Source organism: Balaenoptera musculus, chromosome 11 (genome assembly GCF_009873245.2).
Source record: "Balaenoptera musculus isolate JJ_BM4_2016_0621 chromosome 11, mBalMus1.pri.v3, whole genome shotgun sequence".
Taxonomy (NCBI): Eukaryota; Metazoa; Chordata; class Mammalia; order Artiodactyla; family Balaenopteridae; genus Balaenoptera; species Balaenoptera musculus.
Window position 1 is genome coordinate 75,078,594 of NC_045795.1, and position 22,723 is coordinate 75,101,316.

Genomic DNA, 22,723 nt, shown 5'->3' on the forward strand with positions numbered 1-22,723 from the left:
TTCTGACTTAATTAGGGTGAGTTGGGGTCCAAGAATTCCCTTCATTAATTGATGCTGCTGGTCCCAGGCCCACACTGTGAAAATCAATCTTTAGAAAAACAGGTAGAAAACAGCATCCAGTTCTCAAACTATGGCTCAGAATGGGGAAGACAAACTAGTCCCAAATAATTTGAAAAGGGATCAAGGAAGATCCACTCACATCACTTCAGAAGAAAAAGAAGAAAAGAAAAAACAGAAACATACCTATCTTAATAGTGAAAGGGACAAAAAGAGAAGGCATGACCACTATGCAGACATACTATGTGATGGAGGGGATGGACAGGTAAGGATGGAGAGGAATATAACACACAGGACAGATGAAGAACTCAGCTGGAAGAAAATATAACCCAAGGAACAGAAACAAATACCCAATGAGTATTCTTTAATATTAAAGAGCTTAATAAGAATATTCAATAGAAGTTCAAAGTGGAGAATGTACAAGGAAATTCCAGAGCTAAGGACACACTGAAAAATATTATGTACCACTGAAGATCTCTTAAGTAAATTAAAAACAGAACTAGAAAAAAGTCAAAGCTAAAAACCAAATTAACAGAATGATAGAGAAATTCAAAATAATTATAATGAATACTTAAGGAAAAGGCAAGGAACTTGTTAAAGCAAACAGAAAGCACATTAAAGTGGAAGACAGATAAAGGAACCCAACAAAAATATTATTGGTGTCCCCTGAAACAGTGGACCAGAAAAAGAAAATTGAGTTATCACATAGAAATATTTCCCTAGAAGAGAAAGGACTAAATACACAGATGAAAATGACACATAATACTGAGAAAAAATGAAACGATCAGCATTAAAATATCCTAATTAACCTATTACACATCAAGATAAAACTAGAGTTATTCCAGCAACTAAGAAAAAGAAAGCAAGTCAACTCCAATAGGGAAAAAGAATCAGCCTGGCCTCATACTTTCCACAGCAACATCCAGTCTCTGAAAATCATGCAGCAAAATTTGTAACCTTCAGAGGGAAAGAAAAGGTGCCCTGAGAATGCCATATCAGCCAAGTTGTTACTCAAGTATAAAAGCAGTAGGCATATATTCTGAAAAGTGAAAAACCTAAGAAAATATAACCCTCATGAGACTTCCTTAGAAAAAAATCTTCATGAAGAAAGTTATCCAACCAAGAGAAAAGTCAAAATAAATAATTCTGGGATGTACAAACCACGGTAACAAGACTAGTAATGAGCAGTGGATCCAAATAAAAATAGAACCAGAACTAAACAAATGGGAGAATTACATTTGCAAAACAATGAGGATGCTATAAACCCCATCAGAGTAAATATAATGTAAGCAACAAAACTGGAAGGTAGTGAGAGAGGAAGTTGGAAGAAAGGAGTTACTTCTGAGTTACTCCCATTCTTACTATCTACCTATTTTTCTATCTTCCTGTCTGTATATGTACATTAGGAGATGCTCTTCAACTATTCACAGTGAATATTTCTGGGAGTTAGGATTTAGGATGATGTTTCTTTTTTATAATTTTCTGAATTGCTTACATTTTCAATGATGAGCATAAGTTACTTATAAAAACAGATAATCATCACTCTAAAATGAATACGTAAAATATGATGCTACTTTTCTGACTTACTGAGTGTAAGTGAATTTTTTCTGACCATACATCTTGAAGTACCTCTGAATAAAGCATCATTCTGAAAACTCATCCTCACTGTAAAGTACCCTAGAAGGAAATGTTATACAAGAATAAACAGAATGGAGCCAAGGCAATTACCTTGGAAGATGCTGTGTTTTATTTTCTTAAACAAATCTCTGGCTTCTCCTCCTATAACTAGCAGTATCTAACGTTACTGAGTGCCTACAATGTGCTAGTCAATATGTTAACATACTTTATAAATATTTCATTATTTAATCCACAAAGTAACTATACGGTGATTCTAGTAATAATGATGATGATGAGAGTAATAGCAGCTCAGATTTATCGAGTGCCTACTATGTGCTTGACGCTGTTCCAAGTGATTTGTATGTAGCAACAATTTTAAGTGGGACGTCCTTATCACCATAGGAGCCATTGGTTAGTAGAAGAGAAAACCATCAAGGTTAGCTTTTAGAAAAACAGGATTTACATTAGTATATGTATTTAAAGAAGCTGCACAGGTAAACCTGACCTTGTGTGGAGAGAAAACACAAAGAAAGAAAGTTGGCAGAATTATGGAACTAATTGAATACTGTTGGCCACAAAAGTGAGAGGAATCAAGACTATAGTAGAACTCTGACACTGTAGGTACAAAGACCTTGGTCAACTTCTGGTTGTCCTGGAAACACGATTCCAATAATTACAATGAGATAAAACCACATGCTAATAAAGAAAACAGTAATTAGAGTTGAGGCCACACAGAGAGACCAATTCCATCTTAGGAGACAATCCAAAAGGAGCTTAAGATGTATTTTTGCCACAAATAATTAAGTCCTGAAGGGGAAGAATTTGGTTTAAGTATGAAAGGGTCAGGTTAAAATGACATGCACAAGAGTTCTGCTATTCTGAGTGTTGCTTCTCCTAGCAGCTCTGACCAAGTAAGTGCAGGTAGCAAATTATGGAGGTACATATAGCCCTATTCCACTCATCAGCTTCTCCTCCTGGCAGGAAGCAGCACAGACTAGGAAACAAGGAGGGGCATGCCTTTGGTGTCCTATGTGATGAGCCAAAGGATTGAGGAGACCTCTGCTCACTCTCTCTCCCCCTACTATTGCCCAGGAGGTCTGGATCTATGCAGGGTGGAGAATAAATCAAGAACCAACAAGTTCATTTAATCCTCACAACATCCTTAGGAATTACATTGTTATCATCATCCCCATTTCACAGATTTCACAGTTACTGGGAGGAACAGTAATCAGAGGGTAAGTAATCTATCCGCAGTCTATTTGAAACAAGAGCTTTCTGACTTTATTCAGACTCCCCTCTGTTTTCCTGTGATTCCTCCCTTCTCTAAAACTTTCTAGGTGTTTTTGTAGTTGTAGGATTTCTATTCTTTTGTATGTACCTTTGTTCATATCTAAAGTAAGGATTCTGTACTCAAACACACACACACACACACACAATAACACACACAATAAACAAGAAAGAAAGATGATTTTCCCCCAACAGTCATGTCCATAAATTGAAAGCTTAGGCTATATAGCTTAATATGGTTCGGTTTGGTTCAGTTCTAGGGAGCTGGCTTTGTAAATTAAAGGTGTGATCCCTTGAAACCACTAGGATAAAAGTGATTTGAAATCATACTACTGACAGTCATAATAGAAACAAATGCCTACTTACCACTCACAGCTCAACTCTGTTGAGAACAAATCAATAGAGTGAAATGCTTTCAGCTTCTCAGAGAAAGCTTCCACCTGACAGATACCAGGAGATCAAATATTCACACTGCTTAGGACCAAGAAGTGTATGGATTAGGACATGTTTGAGAAGGCAGTGGGAGAAGACACAGTATAGAACCCAACCGTGTGAGGCCTCTGGTCGCTATTCCTTTATTTATCTTTCAATTTGTTCATCTCCTTGTCCCTATGCTGTGTGTTTAAACTCCAGTAATAAAAGACAAGGTCCCTGCATCAAGGAGCTCTTGGTCCAGTGGGAAACAGTATGATTTTTGTTTATGTTCTGCTACAGATGTGCACAGAGGTGCTATGGAAACACAATGAAGGGGCACCTATTTTTGCCTAGGGGAGTTTTGAGGAGGTTGCCTGAAGTAGGGTTTAGAAACTTTCACAGGAGATGGGAGAGAATGAGAGAGAAAATGGTAAGGAATTCCAAGATTTGGGGCATATGAATTTTTTATATGATGTATATTTGGTCACTCTATCCCAGATAAAAACATGCAAATGGAAGCCACTCCTAGATAGCATCCTTGAAAGCTGAGGATGTTATTACCCAAGTTTACCTGGCTATCTTTAAGGAGGCCCAAGCCCACATCTCTCAGGGATGATATTTTTCTTGCCCATGAGTGTTACTGGAGTCAGAGGGACCAAGTCTTCCTACCTAGTTTCTTGCTCAGTGAACAATCCTCCTTTATGATGTCCCTAATGAATATTCATCCAATTTCTGTAGTAAATATTGCTTGCTAATTTTTGGCTCCTCAGCCCCTGTTCCCTTTTTGTAACAGCATCCTGATTCCTTTGGGGGGAATTTCCCCCATACTGTAGGCAGTCTTTGTAGGATAGTAAATTGGGTGCCCTACCATTCCACTACAAAATTTGAAAGGATCCCTGGAGACCTCTGGTAGATGTTCTGCTGTCCCACACCATATGGACAAAGAATGAGCATGTAACCTAAGCTCAGCCAACTGGCCATTCTCTAACAGGACTAAGTCCTAAGTAGGGTGACACACCACTCAGTCATTCATTCATTACTACAGTGGCACCTCAATAGCCAAGTAGACTCAATCTTGACTCCTCTCCTATTTCTAAGCCTGGTCCTTCCTCCTCCCATCTTGATTCTGTTAATTCCCAGATAGCCTTCTAATAATTTTTTTAAACGTATGTTAGCTCAAGTTGATCTCTGTTACTTGCTTCCAAAGAAACTTAATTCAGCTTAAATCCTTCCACTAACGGGAATATCACTGCTTTGTGGGGCTTATCATTCCACCAGTAGACGTCTGCGATTGCTGCGAAGTTATTAATTCAAGCTAAAATCAGCTTCCCTATTACTAGGGTCTGTCGTCAGGAACTAGAAAGAATAAATTTTAGTCCCTCTTCCTTATGACAGCCACTTTCATATCCGACGACCGTAAATAATCACCAATTACCACACCACAAAAGCCAAGTCATCCCTTTCTCAAGTTGGAAACCACCAGCATTTTTTCTAACATGAAGTAAATACCAAGACCACAGAAATAGGAGCCTTGGATTGCTTTTGTTTGTTTGTTTGTTTAAATATTTATTTATTTATTTATTTGGCTGCGATGGGTCTTAGTTGCGGCATGCGGGATCTTCCTTTGTGGCACTCGGGCTTAGTTGCCCCGTGGCATGTGGGATCTTAGTTCCCTGACCAGGGATCGAACCCATGTCCCCTGCATTGGAGGGTGGATTCTTAACCACTGGACCACCAGGGAAGTCCCAGGAGCCTTGGATTGCTGACGGACATCTTTCTCATTTTCATGGGTGCCCGGGGAAGTAAGAAGTCACTTCCTCAGTGAGTCTCCTTGGAAGAGAGCACTTTCATGTTCACTGTCTTCAAGGGTGGTTGAATGGTAGAATTCTTTTGTAGGATGCAGAAGGCTTTCTTACCAAATATCTGTTAGTATCTCTATATTCCTCTCCAGTCTGCCCCCAATTAAAAGTATATTATCTTCTCTACTGAAGTTGGGATAATTGGTGGTTATTTTCAGAGCAACTCATCAGGATGATAGAGATTGATTATATTTAATTGAGGTAGCAGAGGTGTTGAGCATTCACTGGGCACTGAGTAAATGTTGCAAGGATTACAATTTCCCAAACCACGTGTCTGATAAACATCACGTCTTCAATATTTCCAAAGTCACTCCTCCTCCATCCAATCATTCCTCCTTCTCACTCTAACATTCAGTCTAACTACAAGTTTATCTGTACACATTCCACTAGTTTAGAAAAACATTTGTCTGAAAACTATACTCTTGAGTAGTAGGTCAGAAACCTAAATTCCTGTGAACATCAGAAGAGAAACAGAAAGGATGGGGAGAGAAGAGTCCTATTCTCTTTTTCCTCTCTGATCTAACACTCAAGCAGCTTATCTGCCTCCACTCAAGGCTTCTCTTCTCCTGCTTCCATCGCCTTTGTATCTTCTCATGGTGAGTGAGGGTTAAGGGCAAGTGATTCCCCCATTTCAGGGACAAAGGGATTCCATTTAGTGTACTCTGCTTGCTTGTGATGGAGCTTTCAGAGGTGCACAGGGCAGTGTCCATCTCTCTCTTGTCTGCTCATGCAGTGGGTAAATCAATCAGTATCTCTCTCTCTCTGTCTCTCTCTAAACTCTTCATTTCCAGTGGCCACCAGCCCTGAGGATAATGCCCCAGCCTGAGCAGGCCTCAGGCAAACAGCTTGAACCAACACCAACCAGAAGTGAACATACTCTATCTCTCTCTGGCTCCATTTCCTCTAGTGTTATGGGTGTTCTCCATCGATGGCCCCTCTCACTGCTCAGGTGAGATTTGACTCCTAATTAGGGCAGAAGAGAATGTGTCTGTTCTGGATCCAGGCCACTGAAGCTACTTTAATGCAGGTAAAAGAATACACCAAAGGTTCAGTCCAGCTCTCCAGGGTTCTCATAGGTGCAATGGTCCCAAGACCCAGCTAATAACAAAGGATGACTTAGCTTTCCTTTGGCCTCGTGTGTGTGTGTGTGTGTGTGTGTGTGTGTGTGTGTGTGTGTTCCAGGAAGAAAAAGAGTTGGGCCAAGTAGGAACTGGACCTGATATTATAACAATATCACAAGCTCATCCTCCATCCCATTGCCACATACCAAATTTATTCTTTAGGCTGATTAAAAAAAAATGTCATACAAAAGAAAAAATAAATCCTAAATGATGTACATCCTTATTTGGCTTTGCAATTCAGTGAGAATCACATAAACAGAGAGACCAGTGCTGAATATTTAGGTGACACATGAATAGATAAGACTTTAAAGGAATGGGCTGATGATGCAGTGAAAACCATGACGGAAGTGGTTTTTTAATGCTAAAATAACCATTTTTCTTCATGCTTTAATATTTCATAAATGAAGGTTCTTTTCAAGTGATGTGCATATTTAATGTAGAGATTTTAAAATTCTCTAGTAACTACATTATTGGTATATTTTATAATTCATGTTATCACAGAACTAATAAAATTTGGTAAATTCTATCCTTTGACCTCTGTACCAGAAACCAGAATGGCATAAATCCATCCAGGGAAGCCTTCACAAGTTTGAAATATTTTTCCTTCTTTTGGTGAAATTTTCTCCCACGCGGCTTTTAGAAGGTGTTCATCGTGGCCTATGAGAGAGAGGAATGTCCTGACTGACAATAGCGGTAAGTAAAGTATGTTGGATTCTTTCACCTTATCCCCCTCCTTGAAAATTATGGGCCTGTTCCTGCCAGGTTTGAGTTTATGCCTGGAGGAGAGAGCAAAACTGTGTCCTCGACAGGCAGGCTTGCTCCTAAGAGAGGAGAGGAAGACAGGAGCAGGGGAATAGGCTCCCTAATACTGACCCTCAGAATTAAATACACTCACTCGCCAGCAGCTCTGGTCTGGAGCAAATATTTCCTTGTGTCATCTTTGAAATATTCCTATAAGCTGGCCAAGACACAGTAAAAGCTAGACATGATACAGAGAGTGAACAGCAGGTCTAAAACAGGAGCCTTGCTTTCCCACCACCAGCCTAGGGCTGGTTGTATTGGACAACTGGTTCCTACAGGTAGGGCACACACCACCAGGAACACACAGCAGAGGACTCTAGGCACCACACAGACCTGGTATTAAATAACTGAATCACGTGGTGAGAAATGTATTTCTGTTTAAATTCCTGTCCAATCCTTTTTATTATATCAAGGAGCCAAGTCTCAATGTGTTGCCACCTGTCTTAATCAGATAATACTAGTGAATCTCCTCATTAACAAAGGGAGAATAGGCCTCAGGTTCAGAGCCATCATCAGGCAACAGCATCTACCTTGAGTAAATCTGTGATAATTTAATTTCACTGAGTATTTTTATGTTTCCCTTCTCTTCATGGTAGGTGGCATCGTTTTCCATTTAAAATGGTGCAGAGTTTCCTTTAAAAACAAAGTTGCGTTTTAAAAGTAAGTCAATTCAAAGAAATATTAAATATATTAAATATATATTAATATATTAATGCCATATCAGGTCATACACACATATGGCAACACTGTATAAGGGGCACATGGATAGACTGTTATGCCACTTTAAAGATTGATGCACGATTAATTAGATCTTGTTGCTTCCAAACCTACTCAAAAGAAAATAGCATTCTACCCAATAGGTGTGTAAACTCAAGCCTTTCCCATATGTGGGAAGCATTAATATGTCCATCATTGGTAATCCAAAAAATCCACCAGCACTGCTTTTATCCTGGTATTGCATATGGCTCCCGACTCCCTTCCATGGAGTTCAACTTTTTGCTTCTTATGGAAGAGCATTTTTCATGATTCTGTCCACTCAGCTCAGGGAGGTACCATCCTGCCCCACATATAGCACACCCATTCATTTCTACCTAGGCACCCTGTTTATGCTTTACCCCCAGCTGGATGTGCTTCAAAGGTCTCACTTCTTAGGTGCCAAGCTGGGTAAAGCTTCTAACTCTCCTTGTACCAAGCCCAGAGTTCTTGCTACCAGAACAACACCGACTGTATACACAAAGCACATATATATAATAAAGAACTTTATTCCAAGACTTTGTTTGCAGAAGGAAGAGCAGACTGATTGAATACGTTGTTCTGTGCTGATTTTAATTGTTGCTATAATCTGATCTGTCTCTAACCAGCTAATTGGTATTTAATCGGTTGCTTTAATTTTATGACAAAGCAGCTAGAATGCAGCTGTAGCTAGACACCACACAAGTAAATAAAATGTATTATTATTTTTATTATATTTATGCATATGAGTTTTATGCTACTTGTGTCAAAACTATACTCACTTTCTCTCCCTTAGTAATTTGTTTGTATTAAGCCATTACTGTGCATTTGCATGGTGAGAACAGTTAGAAATGTCTATTGCCAAGTTTAAGTTACATGAAAAGTTTTGAGCTGTACTCACCTTCATCTGTCAAATAATCTTGTGATTCATTTAAATATTTATCCAGTGCTTCAATTACTAACATTGTTTCTATTAATTAAAGATATTGGAGTTCAATTCTAAGGAATAAGTAAACACAGAAGTAAAAACAACAGAACAAATTCAAATGCACACAAAAAGAATCTGACCTGATTGCCCTGAAATACAATTCCATGCTAGAGTTTCCACACAATTCCCTGTAGAATGAGGCATAACAGCATTAATAAAATTCTGAGTGTTTTAGGAGACTTTGAATATGGGTACAATAGGTTCCAGAGTCCTGTGTAAGTATTTGAACAACTTGACCTTATTTCAGTTTCTTGAGAGAACTATTAGGGACAGTCACAGAATCAACATGAAAAATTATTAAGGACCCACATAGTGCCTGCCTGAAAGGTCTCAGATAACGATGGCAAACTTCAAAAAAATGTTAATAAAATAAAAATAACTCAAGGCTGCTCTTTTAGATTGCTACCTGTTTTTAAGAGGCAATTTACCAAGAGCTCTCTTTTGCTTTTCCCTGCATTCGGGCTGTACAGGGACACAGTGGCCTCTTCCCGTGCCAGTCTGGAGAGCTCCGCTTCTCTCTCTTGGGAGGAGCATGGTACAATGGAGGGAAGACCAGACGGCTTCCCATCACAGAGCCCCACCCACCCCTGGCTGCAGTCTCAGCATTTACATTCCCACTATGTGACCTCAGGCCACTTACTCTCAAGCCTCAACTTCCTCACCTGTAAAACAGGTGTCATAACACCTGCTCTTGTATTGGTGTGGGGATTAAATGAGATAATGCCACGAGGCACTAGCCAAGGGGTCCAGCTGCTCCTTGAGCTGCTAGGATCTCTGAGGCTTCTTTAGCACAGTCAGTGCACAGTCTCCTCATCCTGCTGAAGGGCAGGGACTCAACAAATGTTCATGGAGCACCTATGGGCGCCAGGCCCGGGGTTAGGCACCTGGAACACAACACTGAAGGTCTAGTGTGAAACACAAAGTCCAGTTGTTCAGAAAGAAAGAGGATGACTAGATCTGCCTTTAAACAAAACATGGCCAGGTAGATATTTCTGTTAAAACCAAGATCAAGCCAAGTATCACGGAAATACACCATAGGACATTAAAGAAGGAACGGCCCCTTAGTCCAACCTTCTCCTCATACATATAAGGAAAGAAACTGTTGTTTACTCATTAGCATCAAAGTAATACCTGTTATTTTTATAGTACTTTGGAAGTTCTGAAGCATTTTTATGTATAATAGGACCTCCTAACCTTCAAGTCCATTCTAGATTAGGTCTAAAGATTTACCCGTCTGAACATCACCACCCCATCTGTGAATAACTGAGTCCATCTACCAGGGAGATGATGTCTAACAAAGATGCCTGCATAGAATTTATTATCCAGTAGTTTGGTATTATTCTTGTCCTGAATCTTTAAACTGGTTCTACCCACACACCACAGAGATGACAGTCAGTGAAAGCTACTTGTGTGTTTGTGTGCATTGGGGGCCGGAGACACTCCAGCTTTGTTCTGGGCAGTCGCACAACCCCCGCTTACTTTTCTCCTGCGGTGCACCCTGATACCATCCTGGTTCCTGTTCTGCCTGGCTTCAAAGCTCTTGGTGAGATGCCCCATTACTCACCTAGCCCTCACTTGCCCTACCTAATGACTCTCACCCACTGAATGGGGCTCAGAAATGATACCGGCCAATCATGGCTCCACACCCAAACCTAGGGCTCCCTCTCTGGCCGTTAGACTGGGTGGGCTCTCCATGGTCTCCAGAGAGAAGTGGTCAAAAAAAAAAAGAGTGGTGAATCCTTTATGCAAAAGAATGATGAGGTATGAACTAACTGTGAAGCCCTGAATAAGTCACGTAGTCTCTGATCTTCATTCTCCAAATCATGTGAATTGAGAGTCATCTAAATTGCCTAACAGCTCTGAGACTCTATGGAAGTACACACATGCATCACCACAGCAAATATGTCTGTTATAGAAGCCAAACAAATCTCACCTTCTCCAATTACACCAAGTAGATTATTCTATCGAAAGACACTTGACTTTGCTGAAACAAACAAACAAGCAAAATACTCTCTTATACTGTTATAATGAACCACATGCTTTGCATTAACAGTAGAGGATAAATATTTGGTTATTGGGTAATTTTTAATATGGGGGCAAAGGTATGCCCGTTGCTTATTAACATCTGTACCCTTCTTACAGCTAGGTTACCTGTGCCAAAGTTGAAGAAAATAAATCAGGGTGGTGGTGAAGGATCATTACATTCCAAAATTTCTGAAGGGATTCCATTCCTCTCTGACTAGCTAAATCTATAAAATGTCTATCTGAGAAGAATACCAAATGCTCTTATAAAAACTTTAAGACTAGATGGACAAATGCATGGCACACAGACCACTCTCACCTCCTCATAATATAGCAGACATGGCTTTTCGATCACAGAGCTCTTTCCACTGTATCTATACACAGCCTTCAAATGTTTCTCAATACAGCATCTCAGGTATATGTTGGCAACAAATCACACTTGGCATGAATGACAAAAGCTATTTGGAATCCCTGCTTTATGAAATTGACTCTATTACCCTCACTGCCATTTCCAGTATTAAGAACCAAGAATATCAAAATGTCATTACTTACATAAAATAAGAAGGGGATCTTGCCTGCAGGAACATGGCTCTGAATATTAGTAAGAGATGTCAACTCTGAAACTCTCCAGAACTTTCTTATCATTCTAATGTCTGACTTTTACTTCCCCTACCCACCCTCCTATAAAGTATGAGTCTTTGGGTTGAGTCTGGCCAAAATTTGTAGCATCTAAGAGTCTCACACCTCACAGGATGAGTGTAATCTTGAGAGCTGGTTGTGAATGCAGTGTGAGAGAAAAGGAAAGAGAGCCCACACTGCTGAGGCTGGGAGGATGGTCTGGTGATAAGCAGGAAGGGTGGGAAGTGGGCTGGGGAGCAAGGTGGGCGACAAAGGGGCCAAGAGAATGGAGTCAAAACCACAATGGTACAAAGTAAGTGAAGCTTGGGGTTTAGCAAAGCAATGGGAAAACACTGGCTCTTAAATGAAGAGCACCTTTTCATGGAGCTTGGAATAGCTTTCCTGCTCATCTATTGATAGCTGGCCCCAGGAATCTGTGGGTTACACATCCTCAGATTCAAACTACCACAGATTGGGTACTATGTTTACAACCCACAACTGGTTGAATCCACAGATGTGGAACTTGCATAGTGTCTAAACTATGAGATTTGACCATCCTTGGATTTTGGTATCTGCAGAGTGTCCTAGAACCAAACCCCGTGGATACTGAAGGATGAGTGTACCCTTCCTTTCTCTATTCTTCAGCCCTTCCCTCCTTCTTGTACTCTCCATCCTCTTTTTCCTGCATCCCCCCTTCTCTCCCCATTCCCTCCTCTTTAACATCCATTTCTTTCTTTCTTTTTCTATCTTTCTCTTTCTCTCTTATTCTCCCTTGTCCAAGCTTTAGACACCCTTGCCCACCCGACCTTAGGCATTAAACAGCCACCATGGCAGCCCTCAGGGGGGCTAAGGTGCTTGTAGTTTACCCCCCATACAGCGCAGCACAGAGGGGATTCCAGGGACAGACGGCAGCTGGGGGCCCCTGGATGTTCCTCAGCAGAGCTGAGAGCAGGTCACCTGAGGGAAGGAGGCAATGAAGCAGAAAGCGAGGTGGAGAGTGTGTGCAGGTCCACACGTAGGATCAACTAAGTCCAGGAACATCGTTGCAATAAGGCTGGCAGAAAACCAACAGAGCAGAAAATAGCTTAAAGCAGGAAGAGACGCAGGTTAGAAAGAGACACAGAGAGAAATCTGAGGCGACCAAGCAAAGCAGCAGCATTAATAAGCAGCTATGACTAGAAACAGACCTGGGGGGATGTATGTTATAAAGTAGGTGCACACCAAGAGTAAGAAGCAAAAACCAAAGTGACAAACTGTGGTTTTGTAACACTTAACGAAAAGGAGAAGAGGTATGCCAATTAAATGGCAGCACCACATGAGAAACTCAGTAGATATTTCCTGGTTTTATTTGAATTTTTTATGTTAATATCACTTTGGAAACAGAACTGTTATTCTGAGATTTAAGAATAACCTAAATCAAGTTGGGAACCCAAATAAAACCAAACACCTACTCTCTTCAGACAATAATGTGGACTAACCACACAAAAATTCTTTGTTAAACCCACCCTATTGAACCTGAAGGTCAACCCAATCATACCAGGTTCCTTAGAGAGTCAGTCTTCCTAACTAGTTACCAATTTGTAAAAAAATCCTAAGAATGTCTTATATCAAATGACTGTTCTTGAATTGTTACCTTGGATCAACAGAGAGTAAATATTGGCATTTTCATATGGCAATCTGCTATTTGGTAATAATCCAGCCTTCCTGGAGGGATGGAAATAAAGCACATAACAGTCATCTACCAATCATATGATATTAGACACCAGTAATTTGTCATTCACTGCAGTGTTCTAAAATCATTAGAGGAACCATTCGACTGCTCTCAGACATACCAGGTACGATGATGTAGGAAACGTGACTTGGCAAGCTGAACATACCAAGTCTACTAAGGTTTCATGACTCTAACTGAATGTTAATGACTAGTGCAAACCACCAGGCTACTACACTAAAACAAAACAAAACAAACAAACAAACAAACAAAAAAACAGCAGTACAAAGGACTACTAAATCAGAAATCTAAACTGGGTATTCATTTTAGTCACAGTTATTAGTCAGAACAAAGTGATGGTCCAATTCACCTATACAGTGAGTTAAATTGATCTTAACAGTATTTTAAGTAATATTATCCATTAATAATTAAGCAAACATTTTATTAGTACCTAATATGTGCATTACACTGTCAGATGCTGTGTGGCATGTTCAGACATAAAAGAATCTGTACTGTCAAGAGGATTATAATCCAATAGAGGAAAAGGACATTTTGCAGAACTCTCATACAATGTGAAATATGCTTATTTATTATAAGAGATATACAAAGAGAATGCTTCAAGACTATAGAAGGAGAACTGAATGCTATGGTCACTTTATAGGTGAAGTCAGGTAAGGCTGTATTTTAAAAAATCATTTGCACATGTGTTTAAAAAAAGAGAAGACTTTGGAGAAGCCAAAGTAGCAGGGAAGGACATCCCTGTTATAAAAATTGGGATTGACATATACACACTACTATATATAAAATAGATAACCAATAAGGACCTACTGTATAGCACAGGGAACTCTACTCAGTACTCTGTAATGGCCTATATGGGAAAAGAATCTAAAAAAGAGTGGATATATGTATATGTATAACTGATTCACTTTGCTGTACACCTGAAACTAACACAACATTGTAAATCAACTATACTCCAATAAAAATTTAGAAAATAATAAATAAATAAATAACATGCCTATGTTGGATGATCTATTATCAATCCTGAATTATCAACTCCTTCTTGGCAATCTGCATTGCAAAGCAGACAGCAGGACCTACATTACTCAGACTACTCTTCTCTGTATAGTTCCAAGTGGAGTCAGCCCACCAGAGGGGAAGTGAGAAGATGTGGAAGGCAAAGAAATGGAGAAGCCCTCCTTTGGAAGTCAGACAAGTGTGCAGAAATGAGATCTTCCTCACTGTTGTACACTGAGAGAGTTGATGAGAGGGGAGAGGTTCATTCAACATGGCCCTGCTTTCTGTATTAAAACTGTGATGTGTCTCTGGGTTACTACACCCTTGTCACTTATATCTCTTGTCACTGAGCCATGATTGTTGGAACTGTCATTGTCTAGATTCTACTTTTTCACATGCTTTGCTTGTTTGCATGTTAACTGACTTCCATATCTATACATATTATATACTGTCACCCATTTGGATGTCTATAACCTATCACACCATACTTTTATGAATTCACCCCAGATGTGTTGATGTATGTCAATTTATTATATGACTCTGTACACATGCAAATATAAACAAAAGCAATTGTAAGCCATTATGGGAAATTCACAAAAGTCATACCTGGTGTCAAAATATTTCATCACATTTTAATGATTATGATGTATATAGGTGGGCTGGATCAGTTTTCTCCTCCATCTCCTTTGATTCTTTTTTTAGTAAAACTGTACAAGCAATATTGTCCTGAAACTAACAGGTGATTATAGCAGGGTTGTGGGATACCAGGTTAATAAACAGAAGTCAGTTGCTTTCTTATATGCCAGAATTTGAAATTTAAAGCACAGTGCCATTTAGATTAACAACCCCCCCGGCCCCAAATGCGATACATAGGTATAACTTGAACAAAATATGTCCAAGATCCATCTGGAGAAACTATAAAACTCTGATAAAAGAAATCAAAGCAGATCTTAAAAAAAGAGATTCCACGTAAATAAGTAAAAAGACAATATTATCAAGATGTTAGTTCTTCTCAACTTAATCTACAGATTAAATGCAATCTCAATAAAAAACCTCAGCAAGCTAGCTTGTAGACATCAACAAACTGATTCTAAAGTTTATATGGAAAGGCAAAAGAACCAGAATATCCAACACAAAATTGAAGGAGAAGAACAAAGTCAAAGACTGACACTATTAAACTTTAAGACTTACTACAAAGCTACAGTAATGAAGACAGTAGAGTATTGGCAAAAGAACAGACAAATAGATCAATAGAAAAGAATAGAGATGTCAGAAACAGAACCACAGAAATATAGTCAAATGATCTTTGACAAAGGAGCAAAGGCAATTGAATGGATAAAGGAACAGTCTTTTCAACAAATGGTGCTGGAACAACTAGACATCCATACCGGGGGGAAAAAAACCACAGTTTGGGAGAAAATACTTGGGAGAAACACTACTGCAAAAGGTGTATCTGATAAAGAACTATCATCCAAAACAAAGAAAGAATTCAAACTCAGTGATAAGGAAATGAACAACCCAACTAAAAAATGGGCCAAAGACTTGACAGGCACCAGAGCAAAGAAGACATATAGATCAAAAATAAGCATATTAAAAGATGCTCTAAATCATACATTATTAGTGAGTTACAAGTTAAAATAATATGAGATACCACTACACATCTATTAGAATGATGAAAATCAAAAACACTAACACCGTCAAATGATGGGGAAGATGTGGAGCAACGGGAACTCTCATTCATTGCTGGTGGGAATGCAAAATGGTATTGCCACTTTGGAAAGCAGTTTGGCAGTTTCTTACAAATCAAACATACTCTTACTAAATGATTCAACAGTCCATGATATATACCCAAATGATCTGAAAACTTAGGTCCATACAAAACCTGCACATGAATGTTTAAAGCAGCTTTATTCATAATTGCCAAAACTTGGAAACAACTAAGATGGCCTTCAATAGGTGAATGGATAAACAAACTGTGGTACATCCAGACAATGAAGAAAAGAGCTACGAAGCCATGAAAAGACATGGAAGAACCTTAGTAGCATATTGCTAAGTGAAAGAAGCCAATCTGAAAAGGCTACATACTGTATGATTCCAACTATATGACATATTGGAAAAGGAAAAATGATGGAGATAGTTAAAAAAAAAAAAGTGGTTGGGCTTCCCTGGTGGCACAGCGGTTGAGAATCTGCCTGCTAATGCAGGGGACACGGGTTCGAGCCCTGGTCTGGGAAGATCCCACATGCCGCGGAGCAACTAGGCCCGTGAGCCACAACTACTGAGCCTGTGCGTCTGGAGCCTGTGCTCTGCAACAAGAGAGACCGCGATAGTGAGAGGCCCGCGCACCACAATGAAGAGTGGCCCCCGCTTGCCACAACTAGAGAAAGCCCTCACACAGAAACGAAGACCCAACACAGCCTAAATAAATAAATAAATAAATAAATAATTTTTTAAAAAAAGTGGTTGCCAGGGGTTCAGTGGGAGGAAAGAAAGGATGAATGGGTGGAGTACAGGGGATTTTTAGGGCAGTGAAACTATTCTGTGAGATACTATAATGTTAGATACATGTAATTAAACATTTGTCAAAACCCATAGAATGTATAACACTAAGAGTGAAACCTAATATAAACTACAGACTTCGGTGAAAAATAATGTAACAAAACTGGCTCATCAATTGTAATAAATGTACCTACCACACTAACACAAGATATTAATAATAGAGGACCTGGGGAGGGTGATGGGGTATATGGAAACTCTGTACTTTTTGCTCAATTTTTCTGTAAACCTAAAACTTCTCAAAAAAAGTGTATTGATTTTTTAAAAAAATCAAAGTAATACATGATTACATTCTTGTTGCAAAAATCTCAAACCACTCAGAAGCCTACAGACTAAAACATTTAAGTCCCAAGTGATTCTTTCATACCAATCCTTTTTTCACATCCAGGGGTAAATGCTATTAATAACTTGGAATGCATGATTCCATTCTGCTTTTTAATATACTTACTTATATATGGGTGCATGTTGACTACGTTTTCTGAACATATATGAATCCTTTCATACATTTATTCTGAAATTTGCACTGTATTTTTTTTAAAGCATCCACTAGTGATCATGCAGAGCATTACGTGAAAAAATATTCCAGAAAATACATTTCCATGGTTGGCACTCTGTGGTCTGAAACTTCTTTTGTCTTCCAAGACCATTGTATAGTGATAGGCATGTAGCAGGAACTCCAGAAATGCTTAAGATTGTTGGGCAATTGACAAAGTATGAAAAAGAATTAGGCCATTGAAATACCAGTACATGGTATGACAGTTTAACTCTGGAGGGAATCAGCCCTTTGATTGAACAACCAGTATGCCAATGGAGTGTCCATTCTGTAGGGAGAATAATCCTTTTCCTTTTTCATAATGATTTGAGCCTCCAGGGCTATATATAATGCAGGGATTGTTATCCCCATTTTAGAGATGAAAAAGCTGAGGCTCAAGAGGTTAAATACGTTGCTCAAAATAATTTGACTGGCTGGCAGTGGAGCCAAGATTCAAAAGCAGTCAGGCCTCCAAGTCTCGTGGTGCCACTTCAAAGTACCTTCCACAGGTAAAAAGCACCCACTGGCCCTATTCTCATAATCCTAAATTGGCTGATAAGGTCATTTGCATCCAACAGGGTCAGGATCATATCCGCATCTCACTCAATATCATGACTCCATCTTTCTCTTTCTTTAAGGTGATTCATATTTCATCATATGGATTTTTTAAAGGAAGAATTCTAGACAGGATTTTCACACAACCCGGTGCTCAGTCACTTAGGAAACTGTTTTTGTCATTAGGTGGGTAGGACAAGCACAATGTTAAGTGAGAGAAAGGCAGAGGAGAATATATAGTCAATCCAGAGTTTATATGAATTTCATCCACAGGGAATAGAGCAAAATAATCACAACTCAAAGGAAAAAGGAGCTTTTGAGTGGGTTCTGAAATAAGCTATTACGTCATGCAAATAAATCCAATGTCAACACCTCAGCCTCAGCTGATTGGATTCATGTGTTGGAACTCATACTTTGTGAGGATTTAAGGCCCCTGATGTTCTCAGGGGTCTTTGTTGTTGCTATTGTTGTTGTTTGGTTGGTTTGGAGTGGTTCTTTTTTTGGCAGGAGTGGGGTCTCAGGGAAGGCATGACATCTTCAAAGTGGGAAGCTCATGGAAGAGTGGTGTCTGTGTCCTGCAAGGGTTTAAAAACTACATCACTTCAAACCTTATTCTGCATTGATAGTTTCAGGCTTTGCCACATTTCTGAGCTCTCTGCTCTAAAGAAGGAACCTCCCTTCTTCCACGTACCCTAGCCGTCTAACTGTCCCATAAGGCACCTCTGCCCAACCAGGCAGGGACCAAACAATCAGATAATTCCAAGGGTGTCCCCATCCATGACTTGGAGATGTTGCTGTTGATAGTCATATACCTTAACCTGTAAGTGACTGCAAACACAGGCAGTTTTTTTCCCCATGAAGCCCCTCTTTAGGAGCACTGTGAGACCTTCCTATTTTTTCCATTTCCGTATTTGTAGTGCCTAAGTCAGTACCTCGCACATGTAGTAGACATATGATAAATACTCATTAATCTGTTATATGAGCAAAAAATAATCTCCTATGTTGTTATCTAATTACATAGTTGGATCTATTTGAAACCAAAGTTCAGTTTCCTCAGGCCAATATACCACCCCTGTATTCTCAGTGCCAAACTCAAGTCCTCCTGGCTCGAGAAACAACTGTTCTCTAGTAGTATGCTCTAAATTTTACATGACTTCTCATTTAATTCCATGTAATACTTATGTAAATCTGTATTCCTATGTTACAATGAGAACCAGGGCTTTAAAGAAATCAAGTAATCTAGTTACAGTCCCAAAGCTTATAAATCATGGAACCATGATTTAGACCCCACTCTGTTTTAACTGCAAAATGCGTGTTCTTTTCATAAGTATGGACTGTGCTCTGTCCTAAAATGAAGTTCCATGTACTTGCATCACTCAACTGCAGATACCAATGTTTAAGTCCAGAATCTTTATGTCTTATGAAGGACTACAGTGTGGAAGACATTGGGTGATCCACAGACTTAGTTAGCCCAGAACAGAAGGAACAAGCATGAGGATATAATATTGGTGAAACACGAATTGAACAACAGTCAGAAATGGATTGTCATGGTGGTAAAATCCTGGCAGGAGCAAGGAAATGTTCATTCTGGAATTTCTTTGGGAAAACATTGGCTAGCAAACTATCTGTCCTACCTGAGTTGGTCTTTAGCTTGTCTGAAGCCAGGTAAAAGGGGTGGAAGGCTTCTCTCAGGGCCAATGTCTCCCTCGCTGCCTCCTTACACTCTTCCTTCAGTATCTCCCGTGCACCAGGCAATGTGCTGTACAGTAATGAGTGAGACACAATCTTTGCTTTTTTTAAAAAAAACCGTACAACACATGAAAAGATAGTTATGACAAAACACGGTAAGTGCAATGCTAGAGTAACACAGAAACTGACCCAGCCACAGCACTGCCAGAAGAGCTGTTTAGGCTATGCCTTAGTGGAGCCAAGTGGCTGAAAGTTTGATGAGGAGAGCATTCCAAGGAGAAGGAATGGTATCTATGCGGGGAAAAGACAACAACCAGCATGCTGTATGCAGAGAACTTCCTGCAGTTCAATGCAGCCAGAACACAAAGCAAGAAGTAAGGAGTCAAGGTGAGAGATGAGCAGGAAAGGTTGGCTTACTTTCTAAGTAAGCCATGTTGACAAGCTTGAATTTCATCTGACAGTGACAGATATGTTTTTGGAGAGCTTAGGCAGAGGACTGACAGAGTAGATATGAAGTTTATGAAAATCCCTACAGCTACCATAGACTTGAAAGCAATAGGACAGAAGGCCACGGGGCCAAGTTAGGAAGCTGGTGCCAAATCTCAGCAAAGTATAGGAACCTGAACAAGAACAGGGGTAATAAGAATGGAAAGAGAAAAGATTTGACAATGATTCAGAATGTAAAATATTTCAGAAGGGTGGGAGAGGATTTTATCATGGAGAAAAAGAACAAAGCAGCAAAAAGGCAGGACTAGAACTGAGAGTTCAAAATATTAAGGAAATTACTGAGCAATATTAATAATTTTAAGTATGCCTGTGGTAGAATTACTAGGACTCTAATTGTCCAATATGTGGTCTTTTTTACTAGCTAGTCGCATGTAATAAAATGTTATCAAGGTTCATCCATGTTTTAGCATGCATTGGTACCTTATTTCTTTTTATTGCCAAATAATATTTCATTGAAAGGATATACCAAATTTTATTTATACATTCATCAGTTGACGGACATTTCAGTATTTTGCACTTTTTGGCAATTACACTGATATAAACATTCATGGACACATTTTTATGTGGACACATTTTCATATATCTTGCGTATATATCTAGCAGTGGAACTGCTGAATTATATAACATTATATTTAACCACTTGAGTAACTGCTTTCCAAAGTGCCTGTACCATTTTTTTTTAACATCTTTATTGGAGTATAATTGCTTTACAATGGTGTGTTAGTTTCTGCTTTATAACCAAATGAATCAGTTATACATATACATATATCCCCATATCTCTTCCCTCTTGCATCTCCCTCCCTCCCACCCTCCATATCCCACCCTTCTAGGTGGTCACAAAGCACCGAGCTGATCTCCCTGTGCTATGAAGCTGCTTCCCACTAGCTATCTATTTTACATTTAGTAGTGTATATATGTCCATGCCACTCTCTCACTTTATCCCAGCTTACCCTTCCCCTTCCCCGTATCCTCAAGTCCATTCTCTAGTAGGTCTGTGTCTTTATTCCTTTCTTGCCCCCAAGTTCTTCATGACCATTTCTTTGTTTGTTTTTTAGATTCCATATATATGTGTTCGCATACGGTATTTGTTTTTCTCTTTCTGACTTACGTCACTCTGTATGACAGACTCTAGGTCCATCCACCTCACTACAAATAACTCAATTTCATTTCCCTTTATGGCTGAGTAATATTCCATTGTATATATGTGCCACATCTTCTTTACCCATTCATCTGTTGATGGACACTTAGGTTGCTTCCATATCCTGGCTATTGTAAACAGAGCTGCAATGAACACTGTGGTACATGAGTCTTTTTGAATTATGGTTTTCTCAGGGTATATGCCCAGTAGTGGGATTGCTGGGTCGTATGCTAGCTCTATTTTTAGTTTTTTGAGGAACCTCCATACTGTTCTCCATAGTGGCTGTATCAATTTACATTCCCACCAACAGTGCAAGAGGGTTCCCTTTTCTCCACACCCCCTCCAGCATTTATTGTTTGTAGATTTTTTGATGATGCCCATTCTGACCAGTGTGAGATGATATCTCATTGTAGTTTTGATTTCCATTTCTCTAATGATTAATGATGTTGAGCATTCTTTCATGTGTTTGTTGGCAATCTGTATATCTTCTTTGGAGAAATGTCTATTTAGGTCTTCTGCCCATTTTTGGATTGGGTTGTTTGTTTTTTTGATATTGAGCTGCATGAGCTGCTTGTAAATTTTGGAGATTGATCCTTTGTCAGTTGCTTCATTTGCAAATATTTTCTCCCATTCTGAGGGTTGTCTTTTGGTCTTGTTTATGGTTTCCTTGGCTGTGAAAAAGCTTTTAGGTTTCATTAGGTCCCATTTGTTTATATTTGTTTTTATTTCCATTTCTCTAGGAGCTGGGTCAAAAAGGATCTTGCTGTGATTTATGTCATAGAGTGTTCTGCCTACGTTTTCCTCTAAGAGTTTGATAGTGTCTGGCCTTACATTTAGGTCTTTAATCCATTTTGAGTTTATTTTTGTGCATGGTGTTAGGGACTGTTCTAATTTCATTCTTTTACATGTAGCTGTCCAGTTTTCCCAGCACCACTTATTGAAGAGGCTGTCTCTTCTCCACTGTATATTCTTGCCTCCTTTATCAAAGATAAGGTGACTATAGGTGCATAGGTTTATCTCTGGGCTTTCTATCCTGTTCCATTGATCTATATTTGTTTTTATGCCAGTACCATACTGTCTGGATTACTGTAGCTTTGTAGTATAGTCTGAAGTCAGGGAGCCTGATTCCTCCAACTCCATTTTTCTTTCCCAAGACTGCTTTGGCTATTCGGGGTTTTTTGTGTTTCCATACAAACTGTGAATTTTTTTGTTCTAGTTCTGTGAAAAATGCCAGTGGTAGTTTGATAGGGATTGCATTGAATCTATAGATTGCTTTGGGTAGTAGAGTCATTTTCACAATGTTGATACTTCCAATCCAAGAACATGGTATATCTCTCCATCTATTTGTATCCTCTTTAATTTCTTTCATCAGTATCTTATAATTTTCTGCATACAGGTCTTTTGTCTCCTTAGGTAGGTTTATTCCTAGATATTTTATTCTTTTTCTCACAGTGGTAAATGGGAGTGTTTCCTTAATTTCTCTTTCAGATTTTTCATCATTAGTGTAT

The 22,723-nt window shown here is 39.2% G+C and overlaps 1 protein-coding gene across 12 annotated transcripts in view; it reads right to left on the minus strand.

Annotated features, from left to right (window-relative positions):
• FHIT (fragile histidine triad diadenosine triphosphatase) overlaps positions 1–22,723 on the minus strand; it is a 1,509,753-nt gene that overhangs the window by 897,509 nt on the left and 589,521 nt on the right. The window lies entirely within an intron of this gene.